General features: G+C 38.7%; 1 long non-coding RNA gene across 1 annotated transcript; it reads left to right on the top strand.

Moving 5' to 3' along the window:
- LOC110266686 lies at positions 545-18,379 on the top strand. Its single transcript, XR_002354168.1, has 3 exons — positions 545-558; positions 15,619-15,622; positions 18,150-18,379. It is a non-coding gene; the product is annotated as an uncharacterized LOC110266686 (long non-coding RNA).

The following is a 19,271-nucleotide window of genomic DNA, read 5'->3' as shown; positions in this document are numbered from 1 at the left end:
TGTTTAATTGTATGGTTTTATCATGATCTTTACCCACTTATTCATATGATTAGCATGCATTTATATTTCCTTCCTAAAATTATTACATGATTGACAACTTGCTAACTAGAGACTTTTAATTATGTATTTTAATTCTCCTTTATTTCATTCGATGCCGTGATCTGTGTGTTAAGTGTTTCAGGCTTTATAGGGCATGAATGAGTTGGAGATCGGAAAGGAAGCTTGCAAAAATGGAAGGAACACAAGAAATTAAGGAGATGACCAGCGAGAAGTGACGCGGCTGCATGGCTCACACGACCGCGCGGATTAAAATAGCACAAGTGACGCGGAGGCGTGGACGACGCGCCCGCGTGGCAAAGCAAAACGCCGCATGACGCGTCCGCATGAATGACGCAATCGCGTGACATGCGCGATCTGCATAATCTGCAGAATTTGCTGGGGGCAATTTTGGGCCCTGTTTTGACCCAGTTTTTGGCCTGGAAAAGTAGACTAGAGCCAGAGGACATGCAGAAACCAGAGGGAACATTCATTCTACACAGTTTTTAGTTTTTAGATCTAGTTTTACTCCTCCTCTAGGTTTTCTCTCTACACATTCATAGTTTTTAGGATTTTTATTTCTATTGCTCTTTGCATTGGGATATTGAGAAGAGTTATTACCTCATCAAGACTTCGTCATTCTAGTTCGTTTTCTTGATGGAGAGTTGATTGAAAGGAACCCTTGAGTTGGAATGCTCAAAAGAGAAATTGTAATTGGGTTTATTGTTGGATTTCTCTCTAGTCACTAACGCCAGTCCTTCCAAGTAAGCGGATTGGGACTTGTGAATAGAAACAGCATTCCAACTTGTTTGACTTTTCCTTACCTAGTAAGGGATAAATAAACAGAATAACCTTCAATTATCAATTAATCTTAAGAGTACTGCAACAAGAATAGGGCTTCCAACTAATCTACTCCCAGTCAAGGCTTTTATTTAAATTACTTAATTTTCCCAATTTAATTTCCTGTTTATTCAACTCAAACTCTTTTTAAAAATATCAGATTAATAAAATAGCACACCTTTCTGCAACTCGTTGGGAGATGACCTGGGATTCATACTCCCAGTATTTTAATTTTAATTTTTGTGACAACCTTTCTAAATTGATAAGCGGATTTCTGGTTGGTTAAGAACTATACTTGCAACACATATCTTATAACAATTCTTGACTCGCCAATTTCCGCCACGTCAATTTTTGGCGCCGTTGCCGGGGAGTTGCAATAGAGTGCTAAAGTTATTGATTGGATTTTATTTATTTATTTGCATTTTATTTTATCTTGCTACCATGAGCTGCTTGTTTCTTTCGTTAGATGACGCATTCACTTCATGATCCAAACTTGCCAGTATTTGATCCTGAGATTGAAAGAACTATTTCACGAATAAGGCAAGTTCGGCGTCGGTTAGTCCTCTCTGAGGGCGGATTTGAAACGTCACTTGAAAAAGAAACCAGCCCCCATTCTACTGATTTGGTTGATTTACGTGCAGGTAACATGGCAGCAGCTAGGAGAGTTACTATCCAGGAGGCTGGAGCCCCTGATTTTACAATGCAACCATTTCAAGCGCATCACTCAGCGGTGGCTACAGACTTTGAAATAAATACCGCACTACTCAATTTGATGCCCAAGTTTCATGGCTTGCCTGCTGAAGAGCCTATCAAGCACCTGAGAGATTTCCAAGCAGCCTGTTCTACTGTCAGGCGTGATGGTGCAGATGAAACTTCAATTTCGCTGAAAGCTTTGCCATTTTCTCTTGAGGGGAAGTCAAAAGAGTGGTACTACACTCAACCAGCAGCAACTGTATCCAACTGGGATACACTTAGAAGAGAATTTTTGGAAAAATTCTTTCCAGCTGAAGTTACTGATAAACTGAGGAAAGACATTTCCATGATTATTCAGGATGAATCTGAGACTCTCTATGAATACTGGGAGCGCTTCAATAATCTTCTGGAAGCATGCCCCCACCATATGATTGACAAAATAGTGTTACTCGGTTACGTCACACAGGGCATGAGGCCCCAAGATAAGACCACATTGGAAAGCGCTAGCAATGGGTCTATGAAAAAGTATAAGACCACTGATGAGGCATGGCAATTGATCAGCGACTTAGCTAAATCTACTCAGAATTACAGGCAAAAACAAGGCCATTCAAAATCCGTTGCAGAAGTATCCTCTAGCAGAGAGACTGCTGCTCTAACTCAGAGTATCTGTGAAATGACCAACTTGCTGAAGCAGATGCAATTGAATCAACAAGTTCAGCAAGCTCAACCTTCTCCACCACAACAAGGCTAACAGTTAGTCCCACAGAGAATTTGCGGAATCTGTGCTGATTATAGCCACTATACTGATGAATGTCCGCAGCTTCAGTAGGAAGACAACACCGTGGCAGCCACTCATAACTTCTATGACCGCCCCAACCAAGGTACAATCAAGGTGGCAATTACAACCACGGATGGCAGGACAATTCTAACCAGAATTGGAGGGACAACAACAACAACAGAGGAGGCAGAGACAATCAGGAAAATCAGAGGTGGAATAATAACAACAACAGGCAGCAGAACCAGAACCAGCCTTACAGAGCACCTCACCTGAGACAATCCCAAGGACCACAGAATACCCAACAGCAGACCTCTCAAATTACTTATTCTTCCTCATCTCCTAATGATGATTTACTACAATTCATTGATCGGAGGCAACAGACCATGGAAAATAACATTAATGTCACTCTAAATGGTCTGAACGCTACTTTGCAAGCTCTTGTCTCACAGATTGGATCAATGAATAACTCAAATAACCAGCCATTGAGCTTCAGTGGAATCCCCTCTCAACCATTACCCAATCCAAAGGATGGCATTAATGCCATCACCCTAAGGTCCGAAACCACACTGCAGGAGAGGAATCCGGAGGAGCCAAGCCCACCAGAACACGCCTCAGCTGAAGAGGTAGTGGAAATAGAAGATGTTGAAGAGGAAGAGGACATACAGGACATAGTTGAAAAGAAGAAGTTCAACCATAGGAGGAAGCACCACAGGGAGCAGATACTGCAGAAGACACCACTCCCATTCCATTTCCACAACTTGCAAGGAAGCCCAGGAAGCAGCTAGAACCTGATCCCAAAATGGTAGAGATATTCAAAAAGGTTGAGGTAACTGTTCCTCTATTTGATGTTATTCAACAGGTACCTAAATATGCAAAGTTTCTAAAAGATTTATGTATACATAAAGACAAAATTAATGAATTAGAAACTATACCTTTAGGTAGTTCCATATCTGCTTTAATGGGTGGTTTACCTGAGAAGTGTAGTGACCCAGGTCCTTGTATGGTTAATTGTAATATTGGTGGTGTGATAATTTCTGACTGCATGTGTGATTTAGGAGCATGTGTGAGTATAATTCCTTTGTCTATATATGATATTTTGAGGCTCCCTCCCTTAAAAAGGTTGGCAGCTCGTTTTGTGTTAGTAGATAAAAGTATTATTACAGTGGTTGGAGTTGCTGAATATTTATTAGTGGGCATTAAGGGGCTCACATTCCCCACTGATTTTTATATTCTGAAGATGCCTCAAAATGACTCAGAGAAGCCGTCATCAATCCTACTTGGAAGACCTTTCCTAAAGACATCAAAGTTCAAATTGGATGCTTTTTCAGGAACATACTCTTTTGAAATAGATGGCCGATTAGTAAGTTTCAATATGAATGGAGTTATGAAGCACCCTCCAGAAGATCATTCTATCCTCCAGTATGACATTATAGATGAAACCGTGGCTGAAGTTCACCAGGAGGAGTTAGAAGTGAAGCACATAGGACAAGGTCCAAGTGTGGGGACATTCTCAGAGGACAATGACAGTGCTTTACCATTGTTGCCAGCTCCAGACAACCCAGAGCCTGACCATGATCAGAAGTTAGACTTGAAACCCCTTCTTCCACACCTCAAATATGCTTACCTTGAGGACAAGTAAAAGTGTCCAGTTATCATTGCAAGGAAACTCACTTCTCAACAAGAAGAGCAGTTACTTAGTGTGCTGAGGAGGCACAAGAAGGCAATTGGGTGGAGTTTGGCAGATATAGTAGGCATCAACCCTCAAGTATGTGAGCACAGAATATTTTTAGAAGAGGGAGCAAGACCCGTTCGTCAACCCCAGAGAAGACTGAACCCCACTATCTTAGAGGTTGTCAAAAAGGAAGTGACCAGACTACTGGAGGCAGATATCATCTATCCCATCTCAGACAGTGAATGGGTAAGCCCAGTACAAGTAGTGCCAAAGAAGTCTGGAGTCACTACAGTGAAGAATGAGCATGGAGAGCTCATAGCAACCAGAGTACAGAACGCTTGGAGGGTCTGCATTGACTACAGACGCCTCAACCAAGCAACCCGTAAGGATCACTATCCTCTTCTATTCATTGATCAAATGCTGGATCGCCTGTCAGGTAAATCACATTATTGCTTTTTAGATGGTTACACAGGTTATTTTCATATTCATATAGCTCCTGAGGATCAGGAAAAGACTACTTTTACATGTCTTTTTAGGACTTATGCTTACAAGAGAATGCCCTTTGGCTTGTGCAATGCACCTGCTACTTTCCAAAGGTGCATGATGAGTCTTTTCTCTGATCTTATTGAGGACTGTATGGAAGTTTTTATGGATGATTTTAGTGTTTATGGCGATTCCTTTAACCTTTACTTAGATGGATTATCTAGAGTATTAGATAGATGTGTCAGTACAAACCTTGTATTAAATTTTGAAAAATGTCACTTTATGGTTAAACAAGGGATTGTACTAGGACATGTTGTGTCTAATACTGGCATTTCTGTAGATCCAACAAAGGTGGATGTTATTTCTAGTTTACCTTACCCCTCTTCTGTGAGGAAAGTCCGCTCGTTCCTTGGCCATGCAGGTTTTTGCAGGAGATTCATTAAGGACTTCAGTAAGGTAGCACTTCCCTTATCCAGACTACTGCAGAAGGATATTGAGTTCGAGTTCAGTGAGGATTGCAAACAAGCGTTTGATAAGCTGAAGACCGCCCTGACTCAAGCTCCAATTGTGAGAGGACCGGACTAGAGCCAGCCATTCGAAATAATGTGCGACGCTTCCAACCATGCAGTAGGAGCAGCATTGGCTCAGCATGAAGGTAAGGATCCTTTTGTTATTGCTTATGCGTCTAAAACTCTAGCTGCAGCACAGTCCAATTACACTACTACTGAGAAAGAGCTTCTTGCTATTGTTTTTGCTCTGGATAAATTTTGAGCCTATTTACTTGGTACGAAGGTAGTAGTGTACTCGGATCACGCAGCTCTAAAGTATCTATTAGCTAAAAAAGAGTTCAAACCAAGGCTTATATGTTGGATACTGCTATTACAAGAATTTGATTTAGAAATTAAGGATAGGAGTGGTAACCAAAATTTAGAGAAAGACCACTTGAGTCGCCTTGAGCACATTTCAGATGACCCCACTCCTATAGCTGATAATTTCCCATTTGATAATCTGCAAGCAGTATCTGAGGTAGTCCCTTGGTATGCACCTGTAGCTAATTATCTAGTTAGCCGCACCTTTCCTCCAAACTTTTCTAAGCATAAAAGAGACAAGCTGAAAAGCGAGTCTAAATATTATATATGGGATGACCCATATTTATGGAGATGTGGCACTGACCAGGTAATTAGACGGTGCGTGCCTCAATCAGAATTCCAGTCCATCTTAGAGGCCTGTCACTCATCTGAGAGTGGAGGACATTTTGGCCCTCAAAGAACAGCTAGAAAAATCTTAGACTGTGAATTCTGGTGGCCTACACTTTTTAGAGACTTATTTGTCGCTTTGGATCACCACGAGCAATTGTGAGCGATCAAGGCACCCATTTTTGTAACAGGAGACTAACCGGATTAATGAAGAAGCATGGGATAATTCATAAGGTTGCAACAGCATACCATCCTCAGACTAATGGGCAAGCCGAGGTGTCAAACAGAGAGATAAAGCGTATTTTGCAGAAGATAGTCAAACCTCATAGAAGAGATTGGAGCACCAGGCTACAAGATGCACTCTGGGCATACAGAATAACCTACAAGACACCCATTGGGATGAGTCCTTTCCGCTTAGTCTATGGAAAAGCTTGTCATCTCCCTGTTGAAGTAGAGCACAAAGCCTTTTGGGCAGTAAAGGAGTGCAACATGGGAATTGAGGAAGCCGAAGCTGAAAGGAAATTGCAACTGCAAGAATTGGAAAGCCTTCGCCTAGAAGCTTATGAGAACTCAAGACTATACAAGGAGAAGATGAAGGCTGTACATGACCAGCACATTAAGAGAAAAGAGTTCCAACCTGGGGACTTAGTCCTCCTTTACAAATCTCGACTGAGGCTCATGCCAGGCAAGTTGAGATCAAGATGGGATGATCCATACAGAGTAGAGAAGGCCGAACCGTACGGAGTTTATCACCTAAGCCATCCTTCAAGCTCTGAACTTATCAAAGTTAATGGACATCGTTTAAAGCTGTACCATGGAGAGAGGATGCAAAAAAACAAGGAGCTCGAGATCTTCCTCCTGGAAGATCCTCACATAGCCGAAGATTGAGCTAATAGAGCGTCCAACTTACGGACGTTAAAGCAAAGTTCTAGGTAGGAGACAACCTACCATGGTATGCTCGTTCTTTTCTTTATTTTTAGTTTTTCTATTTAATAACTCTTTTCTTTATTAGTACATTTCGTGCATCTGCATTTACATACTTTTATTTTTTTTTAAAAAAATATTCAATAAATAAATAAGGGGACAAAATTACCCCAATGTAAAGTTAAGAATTCAAAGATCAATGCATGTATGATAAAATTAAGATAAAAAGTTGATACATGAGTATGGAATGTGAAAGGAAAATTATGGGTAGCTAGGTATGAAATCTAAAGCTATATAGAATATATATAGGTTATGTTAAAACTTGGGTTAATTAAAGATTCAGTTGATAAGCTTACTTAGCCATATGTGTATCCTTACCCTTACCTTGACCCCATTACAACCTTGGAAAGACCTCATGATGTTTGCATTGGTATATTAAATGTTGTTGATTGGTTACGAGAAGAACAAAAATTAGAGAGCATGATTAGAGAAGAATAGAGTGATTGCCCTATACACTATAGAGATTAGAGCATACATACATCATCAGTGAGGGTCCAATGCTTGAATTTTTATGTTCCCTGCTTTCATGAGTTATCTTCTTGCACTTTTATCTGTTATCACTGTATAAGAATTGAATTAGCGGAATTTGATTTGTAATTGTTTTGAAGAGCTTATTTACTATTGATCAAGTAGACAAGAATCATATAGTTGCATTCACATATATAGGTTGCATTGCATTGCATGAGTTTTTACATGTTCCTACTCATTTGTTTTATCTCCTTCAACTAAGCATGAGGACATGCTAATGTTTAAGTGTGGGGAGGTTGATAAACCACCATTTTATGGTTTATAATGTGTTTAATTGTATGGTTTTATCATGATCTTTACCCACTTATTCATATGATTAGCATGCATTTATATTTCCTTCCTAAAATTATTACATGATTGAAAACTTGCTTCCTAGAGACTTTTAATTATGTATTTTAATTCTCCTTTATTCCATTCGATGCCGTGATCTGTGTGTTAAGTGTTTCAGGCTTTATAGGCATGAATGAGTTGGAGATCGGAAAGGAAGCTTGCAAAAATGGAAAGAACATAAGAAATTAAGGAGATGACCAGCGAGAAGTGACGCGGCCGCATGGTTCACGCGACCGCGTGGATTGGAATAGCACAAGTGATGCGGAGGCGTGGACGACGCGCCCGCGTGGCAAAGCAAAACGCCGCATGACGCGTCCGCATGAATGACGCGATCGCGTGACATGCGCGATCTGCATAATCTGCAGAATTCGCTGGGGGCAATTTTGGGCCCTGTTTTGACCCAGTTTTCAGCCCGGAAAAGTAGACTAGAGCCAGAGGACATGCAGAAACCAGAGGGAACATTCATTCTACACAATTTTTAGTTTTTAGATATAGTTTTACTCCTCCTCTAGGTTTTCTCTCTACACATTCATAGCTCTTAGTATTTTTATTTATATTACTTCATCAAGACTTCGTCATTCTAGTTCGTTTTCTTTACTTGGCTTTACTCTTCCATGTCCTTTAACTTGCTCAATTTTACTATTGGATTATTTTAAAATTTATTAATACAAGAGTTACTTTTATTTTTAATTGATTCCTTTGAGTTTTATTTATCATGTCTTTCTTTAATTCCCTTTCCTATCTTATGAGTTCTATATTCACAATGAGCGAGTAGTTCCCTAACTTGATGGGGAGTTGATTGAAAGGAACCCTTGAGTTGGAATGCTCAAAAGAGAAATTGTAATTAGGTTTATTGTTGGATTGCTCTCTAGTCACTAACGCCAGTCCTTCCAAGTAAGCGGGTTGGGACTTGTGAATAGAAACAACATTCCAACTTGTTTGACTTTTCCTTACCTAGTAAGGGATAAATAAACAGAATAACCTTCAATTATCAATTAATCTTAAGAGTACTGCAACAAGAATAGGGCTTCCGACTAATCTACTCCCAGTCAAGGCTTTTATTTAAATTACTTAATTTTCCCAATTTAATTTCCTGTTTATTCAACTCAAACTCTTTTTAAAAATATCTGATTAATAAAATAGCACATCTTTCTGCAACTCGTTGGGAGTCGACCTGGAATTCATACTCCCAGTATTTTAATTTTAATTTTTGTGACAACCCTTCTAAATTGATAAGCAGATTTCTGGTTGGTTAAGAACTATACTTGAAACGCATATCTTATAACAATTCTTGACTCGCCAATTTCCGCCACGTCAGTGATACACTTGAGAGAAAAGCCTAGAGTGATTTCAGACTTCTTTTGGTTGTTTCAAATGTCTTGTGTCTTGTACCTGTGAGGTACCCCTTTCTAAGTTGGGTTAGCACTTAGAGTGGAGAGTTAGGTATTAGCATAACCAAGTCAAGTTAGGATAGAACTTGAGAGGAAAAGGATTATGTCAATCATATGAAATTGGTGTATGTAATACTTTAACTATAGTGGAAATTCCACCACTGTTGTGGTGGAGACTGGATATAGGTTGTATTGCACAAGGCAACTGATGCGTGAGCATCTTTCCTATATTTTCCTAGTGAATTTGCACCTAAATTGTTGAATTTAATTAAGAATTAATTATATTTTAGCCACTATGGATGCTATTTTGAGTTTTGTGCAATTTTATTTATTTTAGGTAGCATTCGGATGGATTTGATGAAGTTTCTGCAGAGAAAGAGAAGAAGCCAAGGAGATGACCAGCGAATACCGACGCAGACGCATGGCACACGCGTCCGCGCGGAATAGAGGAAATCGCAATGACGCGATCGCGTGCCTGACGCGAACGCGTGGACTGGAATCTGCACAAATGACGCGAACGCGTGAACGACGCGGACGCGTCACATGCGTCACGTGCAGAAAATGCAGAAAAACGCTGGGGGTGATTTCTGGGCTGTTTTAACTCAATTTTTAGCCTAGAAAACACATATTAGAAGCTGCAGAATGGACAGAACAAGTGGTCTCCACCCATCAACTGAAGATCTGTTAATTAATTCAAATTTAAATTCAAATATTAAATTAGGAAAAGATATTATTTTAAGTTTAATTTTAAATATTAGATTTTAAATTTATTAGGATTAGTTATAAAAAGGGATCTGATGCCATCAGATTGGTATGCGGTACATTTTTACCTGAATCCTTATTTTCTCTTTTCCATGAGCAACTAAACCTCCACTGTTAAGGTTAGGAGCTCTGTCTATTTCTATGGATTAATTTTATTGCTTTTACTATTTTAATTTATGTATGGATTTATAATTTAAGAATTATTTTCGCTCTTTATTTTACGAATTTGGGTGGAACGGAAGTATGACCCTCTTTCTATTTGAGTTCTTGTAAAACTTGGAAAAGCTCTTTACCTGAACAACAGCTTGAAAACTATTTCTCCTAAATTTTAATTATCTGAATTTATTAGAATACGTGACATATAATCCTTTTACCTCTTGGATAATTAGAGTTTTTGTGGCATATAAACTAGAAATTGATTATCACCCTCTAATTGGAATTAATTGACCAAGGAATTGGCAGTTAATGAATTTTAGAGGAAACTAGGAAGGTCTAAGGAATTAGGGTCTAGTAACATACAGTTTGCCATAAATTAAATCCTGCATAATTAAATTAGTTAGTAAGAAAAGTTAATCCGGAAAAATAGATAACTCTGAAATCTTAACTATCTTCTCCATATTTTTTCCAAAGTATTTACTTGCCTTTCTTCAATATTTTTGATATTGTTTAATGTCTTTTATATTGCATTCCAATACTATTTTCTGTCTATCTAACTAATCCTATCAAACGCTATTGTTGCTTAATCCATTAATCCTCGTGGGATTGACCCTTACTCACGTAAGGTATTACTTGGTACGACCCGGTGCACTTGCCGGTTAGTAAGTGTGGTTGTAAATACCGCACCAAATTTTTGGCGCCGTTGCCAAGAATTGATAGTGATTAACAACTATTAGTTATTTGATTGCTTAGATTTGGCATTTTGATTTTAATTAGTTTTATTTTATTATTATAAATTTTTATTTTTAATTTTTGTTTATTTCCGTACATTTCCTCTTGTTTTCCCCGTTCCCCCTGTCCCCGTTTTCTTTATTGTTTTACTTCCTTTTGAATTTTTTTATTTTATTTTATTTTTTTAAATCTTGTCATTTTTATTTTTTATTTTTCTTTTCAGTTTCATTTTTTTTCCGTTTTATTTTGTTTCTTTTTTTGTTATTTTTTTTTAACTTTTTATATTCTATTAGTTTTATTTTATTAAAAAAATAGCACTAATATTTTTTTTAATTTCTGAAATTAAGTTTGGTGTCTTCTATTTATTTTTATTTTTTCTGTTTATTTTTATTTTTAAAATTTTTGAATTTTTATTTATTTACTTAGTATTTTTATTTTATTATTTTATACAGGTTACCTCACAGGGACTTCTCTACACTCTGACGTAGAGAGTCCCATTTTTTCTTGTTTTCTGCTTGTGTATGCGCAGGAATAGAGACAAAGAACATCTCTTAGACTTTGATCCTGAACCTGAAAGAACTTTCAGGCGACGTTTACAACAAGCAAGACTTTGCAAGGTTGCAGAATCCACTATGGCAAATAATAATGCTAATGCCAATGTGGTAAATCCGAATGGGGATGATCAACAGAGGAGAGTGCTTGGCTCTTATTCTGCCCGTACTGCGGATCTTTATGGAAAAAGTATTGTGGTGCCTCCTATAAATGCTAACAACTTTGAGTTGAAGCCACAATTGGTCACCTTAGTGCAACAAAATTGCCAGTATCATGGACTTCCTCATGAAGATCCAAATCAGTTCATATCTGATTTTCTACAGAAGACAAATGGAGTGAATCCAGAGGTGTACAGACTCATGCTTTTCCCGTTTGCTCTGAGAGATAAAGCAAAGCTATGGCTATATTCCCAACCAAAGGAGAGTCTGAATACTTGGGAAAAGGTCGTTACTGAATTTCTCACTAAATTTTTCCCACCAAAGAAGCTGACTAAGCTTAGGTTGGAGGTTCAGACTTTTAGACAGAAGGAGGGTGAAACTCTTTATGAAGCTTGGGAGAGATACAAGTTGCTGACTAGGCAATGCCCTCCGGACATGTTCTCCAAGTGGACCCAACTAGATATTTTTTATGAAGGCTTAGGTGGGATGTCCAAGATGAGCCTAGACACTTCTGCAGGCGGTTCACTACACAAGAAGAAGACACCAGAGGAGACTATTGAGCTGATTGAATTGGTTGCAAGCAACCAATATTTATACTCATCTAATAGGAATCCTGTGAACTCTGAGACCCCTCAGAAGAGAGGTGTGTTGGAAGTAGAAGCTGTTAATGCTCTTCTTGCTCAGAACAAGCTGATGTCTCAACAAATAAATCTACTTACTCAACAGATGGGTGGCATGTAAGTCTCAGCTATCAACACACAAAATTCACCACAAGAAATCTCCTATGACATGGCAGGTAATTTTGTTCAAAATGATAATCATGATTATGCTCAACCTTCTTATGAACAGGTGAATTACATGGGGAGTGGTCCTAGAAATTCTAACAATGATCCATATTCTAAGACATACAATCAGGGATGGAGAAATCACCCAAACTTTGGGTGGAGGGACCAACCTCAGAGACCTCAAAACTTCAACAATAGTTCTCAGGGCGGTTTCCAGTAGAACAATGATTTGGAAGCAATATTGACAGGTTTTAGACAGGAAACCAGAGCATCCATCAAGAACCTGGAGATTCAAATGGGTCAATTAGCCATAAAGGTTAATGAAATTGATCAGAGGACCACTAATAGCCTTCCTGGTAACACAATTCTAAATCCAAGAGAGGAATGCAAGGCTATCACCGTAATAAGTGAACAAGTGGCAAGTACGGAAGCACAAGTTATACAGGAAACCAGAGCCTCTATTAGAAACTTAGAGGTGCTAGTGGGCCAACTGAGCAAGCAAATACTTGAGAGGTCTGCAAGTACATTTCAAGGTGATACAGTGGTGAACCCAGGAGAAGATTGCAAGGGTATTCAATTGAGAAGTGGTAGAGTAGCTGGCTTTGAGACTAAGGCCAATGAAGAGCTAGTTGAAAAAGAAGCTCCAGAGGAGAAGAAGGAAGAAGTAGAACACGCCCCTCCAAAGCGTGCGGACAACCCATTACCAGACTCTCTTGACACTTATCCTACTTTGCCAAAGGCTCCTGAGTACAAGCCTAAAATGCCATATCCTCAGAGACTTCAAAAGGAGACAAAGGACAAACAGTTTTCAAAGTTCTTGGAAGTCTTCAGAAAGCTGGAAATAAATATTCCTTTTGCTGAGGTTTTGGAACAAATGCCTCTCTATGCCAAGTTCATGAAGGAGCTGTTGTCAAAGAAGAAGCCCTTAAAGAGAGATGAGACAGTGGTCCTGACTAAAGAATGCAGTGCCATCATTCAGAATAACTTACCAAAGAAGATGCCAGATCCAGAGAGCTTTCAAATTCCATGCACCATTGGGAGCACAACCTTTGAGAAAGTGTTATGTGATCTGGGAGCAAGCATCAATTTAATGCCCTTGTCTGTGATGAAGAAGTTGCAGATCCAAGAGGCACAACCCACAAAGATAGCATTACAGATGGCAAACAAATCTATGAAGCCTGCATACGGATTAGTGGAGAATATCTTGATCAAAGTGGGTAAGTTCTTCTTTCCAGCAGATTTTGTAATTCTTGATACAGGGGAGGATGAGAATGCCTCTATAATTCTAGGAAGACCATTCCTAGCCACTGGAAGAGCTCTGATTGATGTAGAAGTGGGTGAATTAGTGCTTAGAGTGCATAATGAGCAAATGGTCTTTCATGTCTTCAAAGATGTACATTCAACAGGTGAAGAAGAGAGGTGCATGCAGGCTGAGCTTATTAATCCAAACCTTCAAGAACCCCCTGATGATGCACAGCAGAATTTGCAACTCAAACCTCCTGTGGTGACAACCGATAAAATTTCGCCTGACATCAAACCTATGTTTGGTGTTGGAACTGCATCATCCACCAAGGAGGAGGTCCCCAAAAAGAAAAAAATACCCAGAGGATGGAGAAACAAAAAGATCCCCACTGAAGGTTTCTCTCCAGGAATGAAGGTGGTGTTGACCAGCAATCCAGCATGGATTTATACAGTAATCAGAATCCTCTCTCTGGAGCATATTGAGCTACGTTATGGAGACACAGGAAAGAAGTTCAAAGTAAGAGGTGAAGAGCTGAGCCCCTATGATCCTCCTCCTTAGAGGAGCTGACCGTCAAGCTGGTGACGATAAAGAAGCGCTTGTCGGGAGGCAACCCGATAATTTCATATCCTTAGCTATTTTTCATAGTAGTAGTTTTCTTAGTTATTTTGTTTTATTTTTATTGAGTTCTTACTAATTTTCTGATCATGCAGCTATGTTCTTTCAGGAACCGAACACCTCAAGCTATATTTCTTTAAAAAAAAAAGGGAGGCACACGACGCGTAAACATCATTGACGTGAACGCGTCAATCAAGTGTGCGTGAAGATTAAATATTGACAGAGAGTTGCGCAGGAGTGGCGCTGGACGTATGCCTTTCGCACAAATGATCCCACGCGAACGCGTGTCCCACGCGTTCGCGTCGCTTGTGATTTTCGCCACCCTCGCGTCCGCGTCGCTCACGCGAACGCGTGACCTACAGAATCGACGTAAAAGGTGTTTTCGCAGAGAGTTGTGCTGGCTTGGGGCTGGAAATGTGCTACAAGCACAAAATTGCCCACGCGGACGCGTCCCCCACGCCTACGCGTCATTTGACCAAACAGCCATCCACGCGTCCGCGTCACTCACGCGAACGCGTCGTATGAAGATTTGGTTCCCAAGCCATGCGAACAGAAAGTCACGCGGGCGCGCGGCTGGCTTCGCGCGAATCGTGCAAAACCCAGGGCACGCGATCGCGTGCCTGACGCTGACGCGTCATTAAGGAAGTTCCGCGACACACGCGAACGCATGCTCCACGCGAATGCGTCGCTTGCGCCGCCCAATTTTTTTCTCTCTCTCTCCCAATCCTAATTCTCTCTTATTCTCTTATCCTTTTATTTTTTCTTTCATTTTAATATTTGTCTCTTCTATTTTCAGTTCTTCTTTGCTTGAGGACAAGCAAACCTTTAAGTTTGGTGTTGACGCTGCGCTTATAGGTTTTCTAGTACAAAAGGGAGGCGAATCATCTTCGCGAAGGTGCACAACCTGAAGAATAAAGCGACCACTAGGATAATTAAGGTGGTTGAGTTCCTTTCATTTTTTATTCCTCCCCTCTTTTTCTATGTTATGTTCCGGTTTCCTATTACTTTGTTTTGTTTATCGCATGATCCTTTATTAGTAGATTCTTAGGTTCTGGCTTAATTTTTCTGTTAAGTGCTTTAATTCTGAAAGATGTCTCATGTATTGCCCACTAAACTTGAAATCAAAAAGAAAGAAGAACATATGTAGTGCATGAAAATTTGAGTTTAATTTTTAGAGTAGTCTCATTTACTTAGATGTGGTGGTGTTTTTGTGATTCTGAATGAATGCTTGAACAGTGCATATTTTTGATAGTGAAGTTTATGAATGTTAAAATTGTTGGCTCTTGAAAGAATAATGAAAAAAAAAAAGAGAATTGTTATTGATAATCTGAAAAATCATAAAATTGATTCTTGAAGCAAGAAAAAGCAGTGAAAAACACAAAGCTTGCGAAAAAAAATACAAAGAGAGAAAAAGAAAAAGCAAGCAGAAAAAGCCAATAACCCTTTAAACTAAAAGACAAAGGGTAAAAAAAAGGATCCAAGGCTTTTGAGCATTAATGGATAGGAGGGCCCAAAGGAATAAAATCCTGGCCTAAGCGGCTAAATCAAGCTGTCCCTAACCATGTGCTTGTGGCGTGAAGGTGTCAATTGAAAAGCTTGAGACTGAGCGGTTAAAGTCATGATCCAAAGCAAAAAGAGTGTGCTTAAGAACTCTGGGCACCTCTAACTGGGGACTCTAGCAAAGCTGAGTCACAATCTGAAAAGGTTCACCCAGTTATGTGTCTGTGGTATTTATATATCCGGTGGTAATACTGGAAAACAAAATGCTTAGGGTCACGGCCAAGACTCATAAAGTATCTGTATTCAAGAATCAACATACTGAACTAGGGGAATCAATAACACTATCTGAATTCTGAGTTCCTAGGGATGCCAATCATTCTGAACTTCAAAGGATAAAGTGAGATGCCAAAACTATTCAGGATTACAGTTGTAAACCCCACTATAAGAGAAGACATCGGCTTAATCGAACTCTCATTCTCATGCGAATTCACATCCTAAGCTTATATTAGTTTTGGTTGCTTGAGGACAAGCAACAGTTTAAGTTTGGTGTTGTGATGCGTGAGCATCTTTTCTATATTTTCCTAGTGAATTTGCACCTAAATTGTTGAATTTAATTAAGAATTAATTATATTTTAGCCACTATGGATGCTATTTTGAGTTTTGTGCAATTTTATTTATTTTAGGTAGCATTCGGATGGATTTGATGAAGTTTCTGCAGAGAAAGAGAAGAAGCCAAGGAGATGACCAGCGAATACCGATGCGGACGCATGGCTCACGCGACCGTGCGGAATAGAGGAAATCGCAATGACGCGATCGCGTGCTTGACGCGAACGCGTGGACTGGAATCTGCACAAATGACGCGAACGCGTGGACGACACGGACGCGTCACATGTGCCACGTGCAGAAAATGCAAAAAAACGCTGGGGGCGATTTCTGGGCTGTTTTAACTCAATTTTCAGCCCAGAAAACACAGATTAGAAGCTGCAGAATGGACAGAACAAGTGGTCTCCACCCATCAACTGAAGATCTATTAATTAATTCAAATTTAAATTCAAATATTAAATTAGGAAAAGATATTATTTTAAGTTTAATTTTAAATATTAGTTTTTAAATTTATTAGGATTAGTTATAAAAAGGGATCTGATGCCATCAGATTGGTATGCGGTACATTTTTACCTGAATCCTTATTTTCTCTTTTCCATGAGCAACTAAACCTCCACTGTTAAGGTTAGGAGCTCTGTCTATTTCTATGGATTAATTTTATTGCTTTTACTATTTTAATTTATGTATGGATTTATAATTTAAGAATTATTTTCGCTATTTATTTTATGAATTTGGGTGGAACGGAAGTATGACCCTCTTTCTATTTGAGTTCTTGTAAAACTTGGAAAAGCTCTTTACCTGAACAACAGCTTGAAAACTATTTCTCCTAAATTTTAATTATCTGAATTTATTAGGATACGTGACATATAATCCTTTTACCTCTTGGATAATTAGAGTTTTGTGGCATATAAACTAGAAATTGATTATCACCCTCTAATTGGAATTAATTGACCAAGGAATTGGCAGTTAATGAATTTTAGAGGAGACTAGAAAGGTCTAAGGAATTAGGGTCTAGTCACATACAGTTTGCCATAAATTAAATCTTGCATAATTAAATTAGTTAGTAAGAAAAGTTAATCCGGAAAAATAGATAACTCTGAAACCTTAACTATCTTCTCCATATTTTTTCCAAAGTATTTACTTGCCTTTCTTCAATATTTTTGATATTGTTTAATGTCTTTTATATTGCATCCCAACACTATTTTCTGTCTGTCTAACTAATCCTATCAAACGCTATTGTTGCTTAATCCATCAATCCTCGTGGGATCGACCCTTACTCACGTAAGGTATTACTTACTACAACTCGGTGCACTTGCCGGTTAGTAAGTGTGGTTGTAAATACCGCACCAGCAACCAAACCAGGATACATGCTGGTGTCATTTATCTTCTTCTTTATGTTCTGTTTTCTAATATTTATGAGACAAAACAAAATTGTCTCATAAAGTTTCTGCTGTGCAGTTCAAACAGAATCTAAGTGAAAGCTTATAAGTAAAGGCTTATTTCATTAATGTAAAAGAAGGTCATAGATTCAACCCCCTTCTCTAAGCCTTCTACAACCTTCAAATCGTCCCTTTTCCATTGATCTCTACCTTTGATTCTTCACCAAAACCCACGTGTCCTTTTACGTTGGTGTCGAGTGCTACAAACTTACACCTATCACCTGTCATATGGTTGCTAGCTCCATTGTCAAGATACCACGTACTATCTTCAGAATTTTGATCTTCCTTTAGCGTAAGGAATAATGTTGATTCTTCAACATCTTCACTGTCTCTTCTTCTTTGGATGTCTGACACTCCCAAGAATAATGTCCATTCTTTTCACATGAATAATATTCAATTTGTTTTTTATCAACCGTTCTTCCTCTTTCACGACCTCGAGAAAAATTTTGATTTCTTCTTTCTTGAGAATAATTTTTCTCATTTCTTCCTCTTCCATAACCATGTTCTTGTCCTCGTCCTTAGCCTCGACCTCGTCCTTGTCTTCCACTTTCGTTGGCTTCTCCTCTAGCATTCCACGAAAGTTTTGTCTGCAAGACATGCTCCACACGTTCTTGCTCGCCTTTATCCATTCTTTCTTCATGGGTCCGTAAAGAACCATTCAACTAATCAATAGACATCGTATCCAAATCTTTGGACTCCTCAATGGCTACCATCACATGGTAAAATTTTGAGTTGAGAGAACGAAAGATTTTCTCAACAACACGAACATCTTCTAATTTTTCTCCAAGCCTTTTCATTTGGTGCACTACCGCCAAAACTTTGGTGAAATAATCCGAAATGGATTTAGTCTCCTTCATCATTAGAGACTCAAACTCAGCCCTTAGAGTTTGAAGACGAACCTTCTTCACCTTTTCAACACCTATGACGGAATTTTGAAGAGTATCCCATGCTTTTTTTGCATTGGTTGTATTAGCAACCTTCTCAAATATATCATCATCTAAGCCTTGATGAATGATAGTAAATGCACATTGATCTTTCTTTCTTTTATTTTTCAATTTGTCCTTCTAAGCTTCTACTAGCTTCTCTATATTTTCTAGTTCTACATAGCCTTTCTCAACCATCTCCCACACTTCTTGAGCACCAAGAATTGAGTTCATTCAGGATGCCCAATTGTCATAGTTGAACCTAGATAATTGTGGGTATTGAAAAGATAAAGTGGTTCTTTTTTATGAAGACATTTTATAAGTGGCTCTAATACCACTTTGTTACAAAATAAAAGAACAAGACACACACGCTCACGAAAAATATATAAAATGAACAGGAATGTATTTGTTGTGTGTATATTATGAAATGATTACATACATATTTATACTTCTCTTTGACATCTAAATTTTAATACATCTTAAATAAACAAATGCTTTAAAATAAAACTAAATATAGACAACCCATTTAAATAGTGGTTTCTATTAATTCTTAAATTCTAACCATCAAGTTTATTTTTAACATGATATCATTATCTTCTTCCAGCATTGTCTTTCTCAAGTACTTTCTTCCCTTTGATAGTGTCAGATGGAACATGCCCTTGTGGCATTTGTTCAGGAGCTGCTGGGCGGTCTCCAAGGTCCAGTACTGCAACTTGAAGAATGGCCATCTCACTCTTTATATTATTGTACAATCTCTCAAGGTCAGCTATTTTAATGTGCAAATTTTGCAAAACAGTATATGAAAATCAAAGAATATTTAGTTGTAATCATGCATAACAGAATACACTTGGATTGAAACACATTTTACCATC

Source organism: Arachis ipaensis, chromosome B09 (genome assembly GCF_000816755.2).
Source record: "Arachis ipaensis cultivar K30076 chromosome B09, Araip1.1, whole genome shotgun sequence".
NCBI lineage: Eukaryota > Viridiplantae > Streptophyta > Magnoliopsida > Fabales > Fabaceae > Arachis > Arachis ipaensis.
Note: the sequence above shows the minus strand (reverse complement) of the source record. Positions and strands in the feature narration are given on the sequence as shown.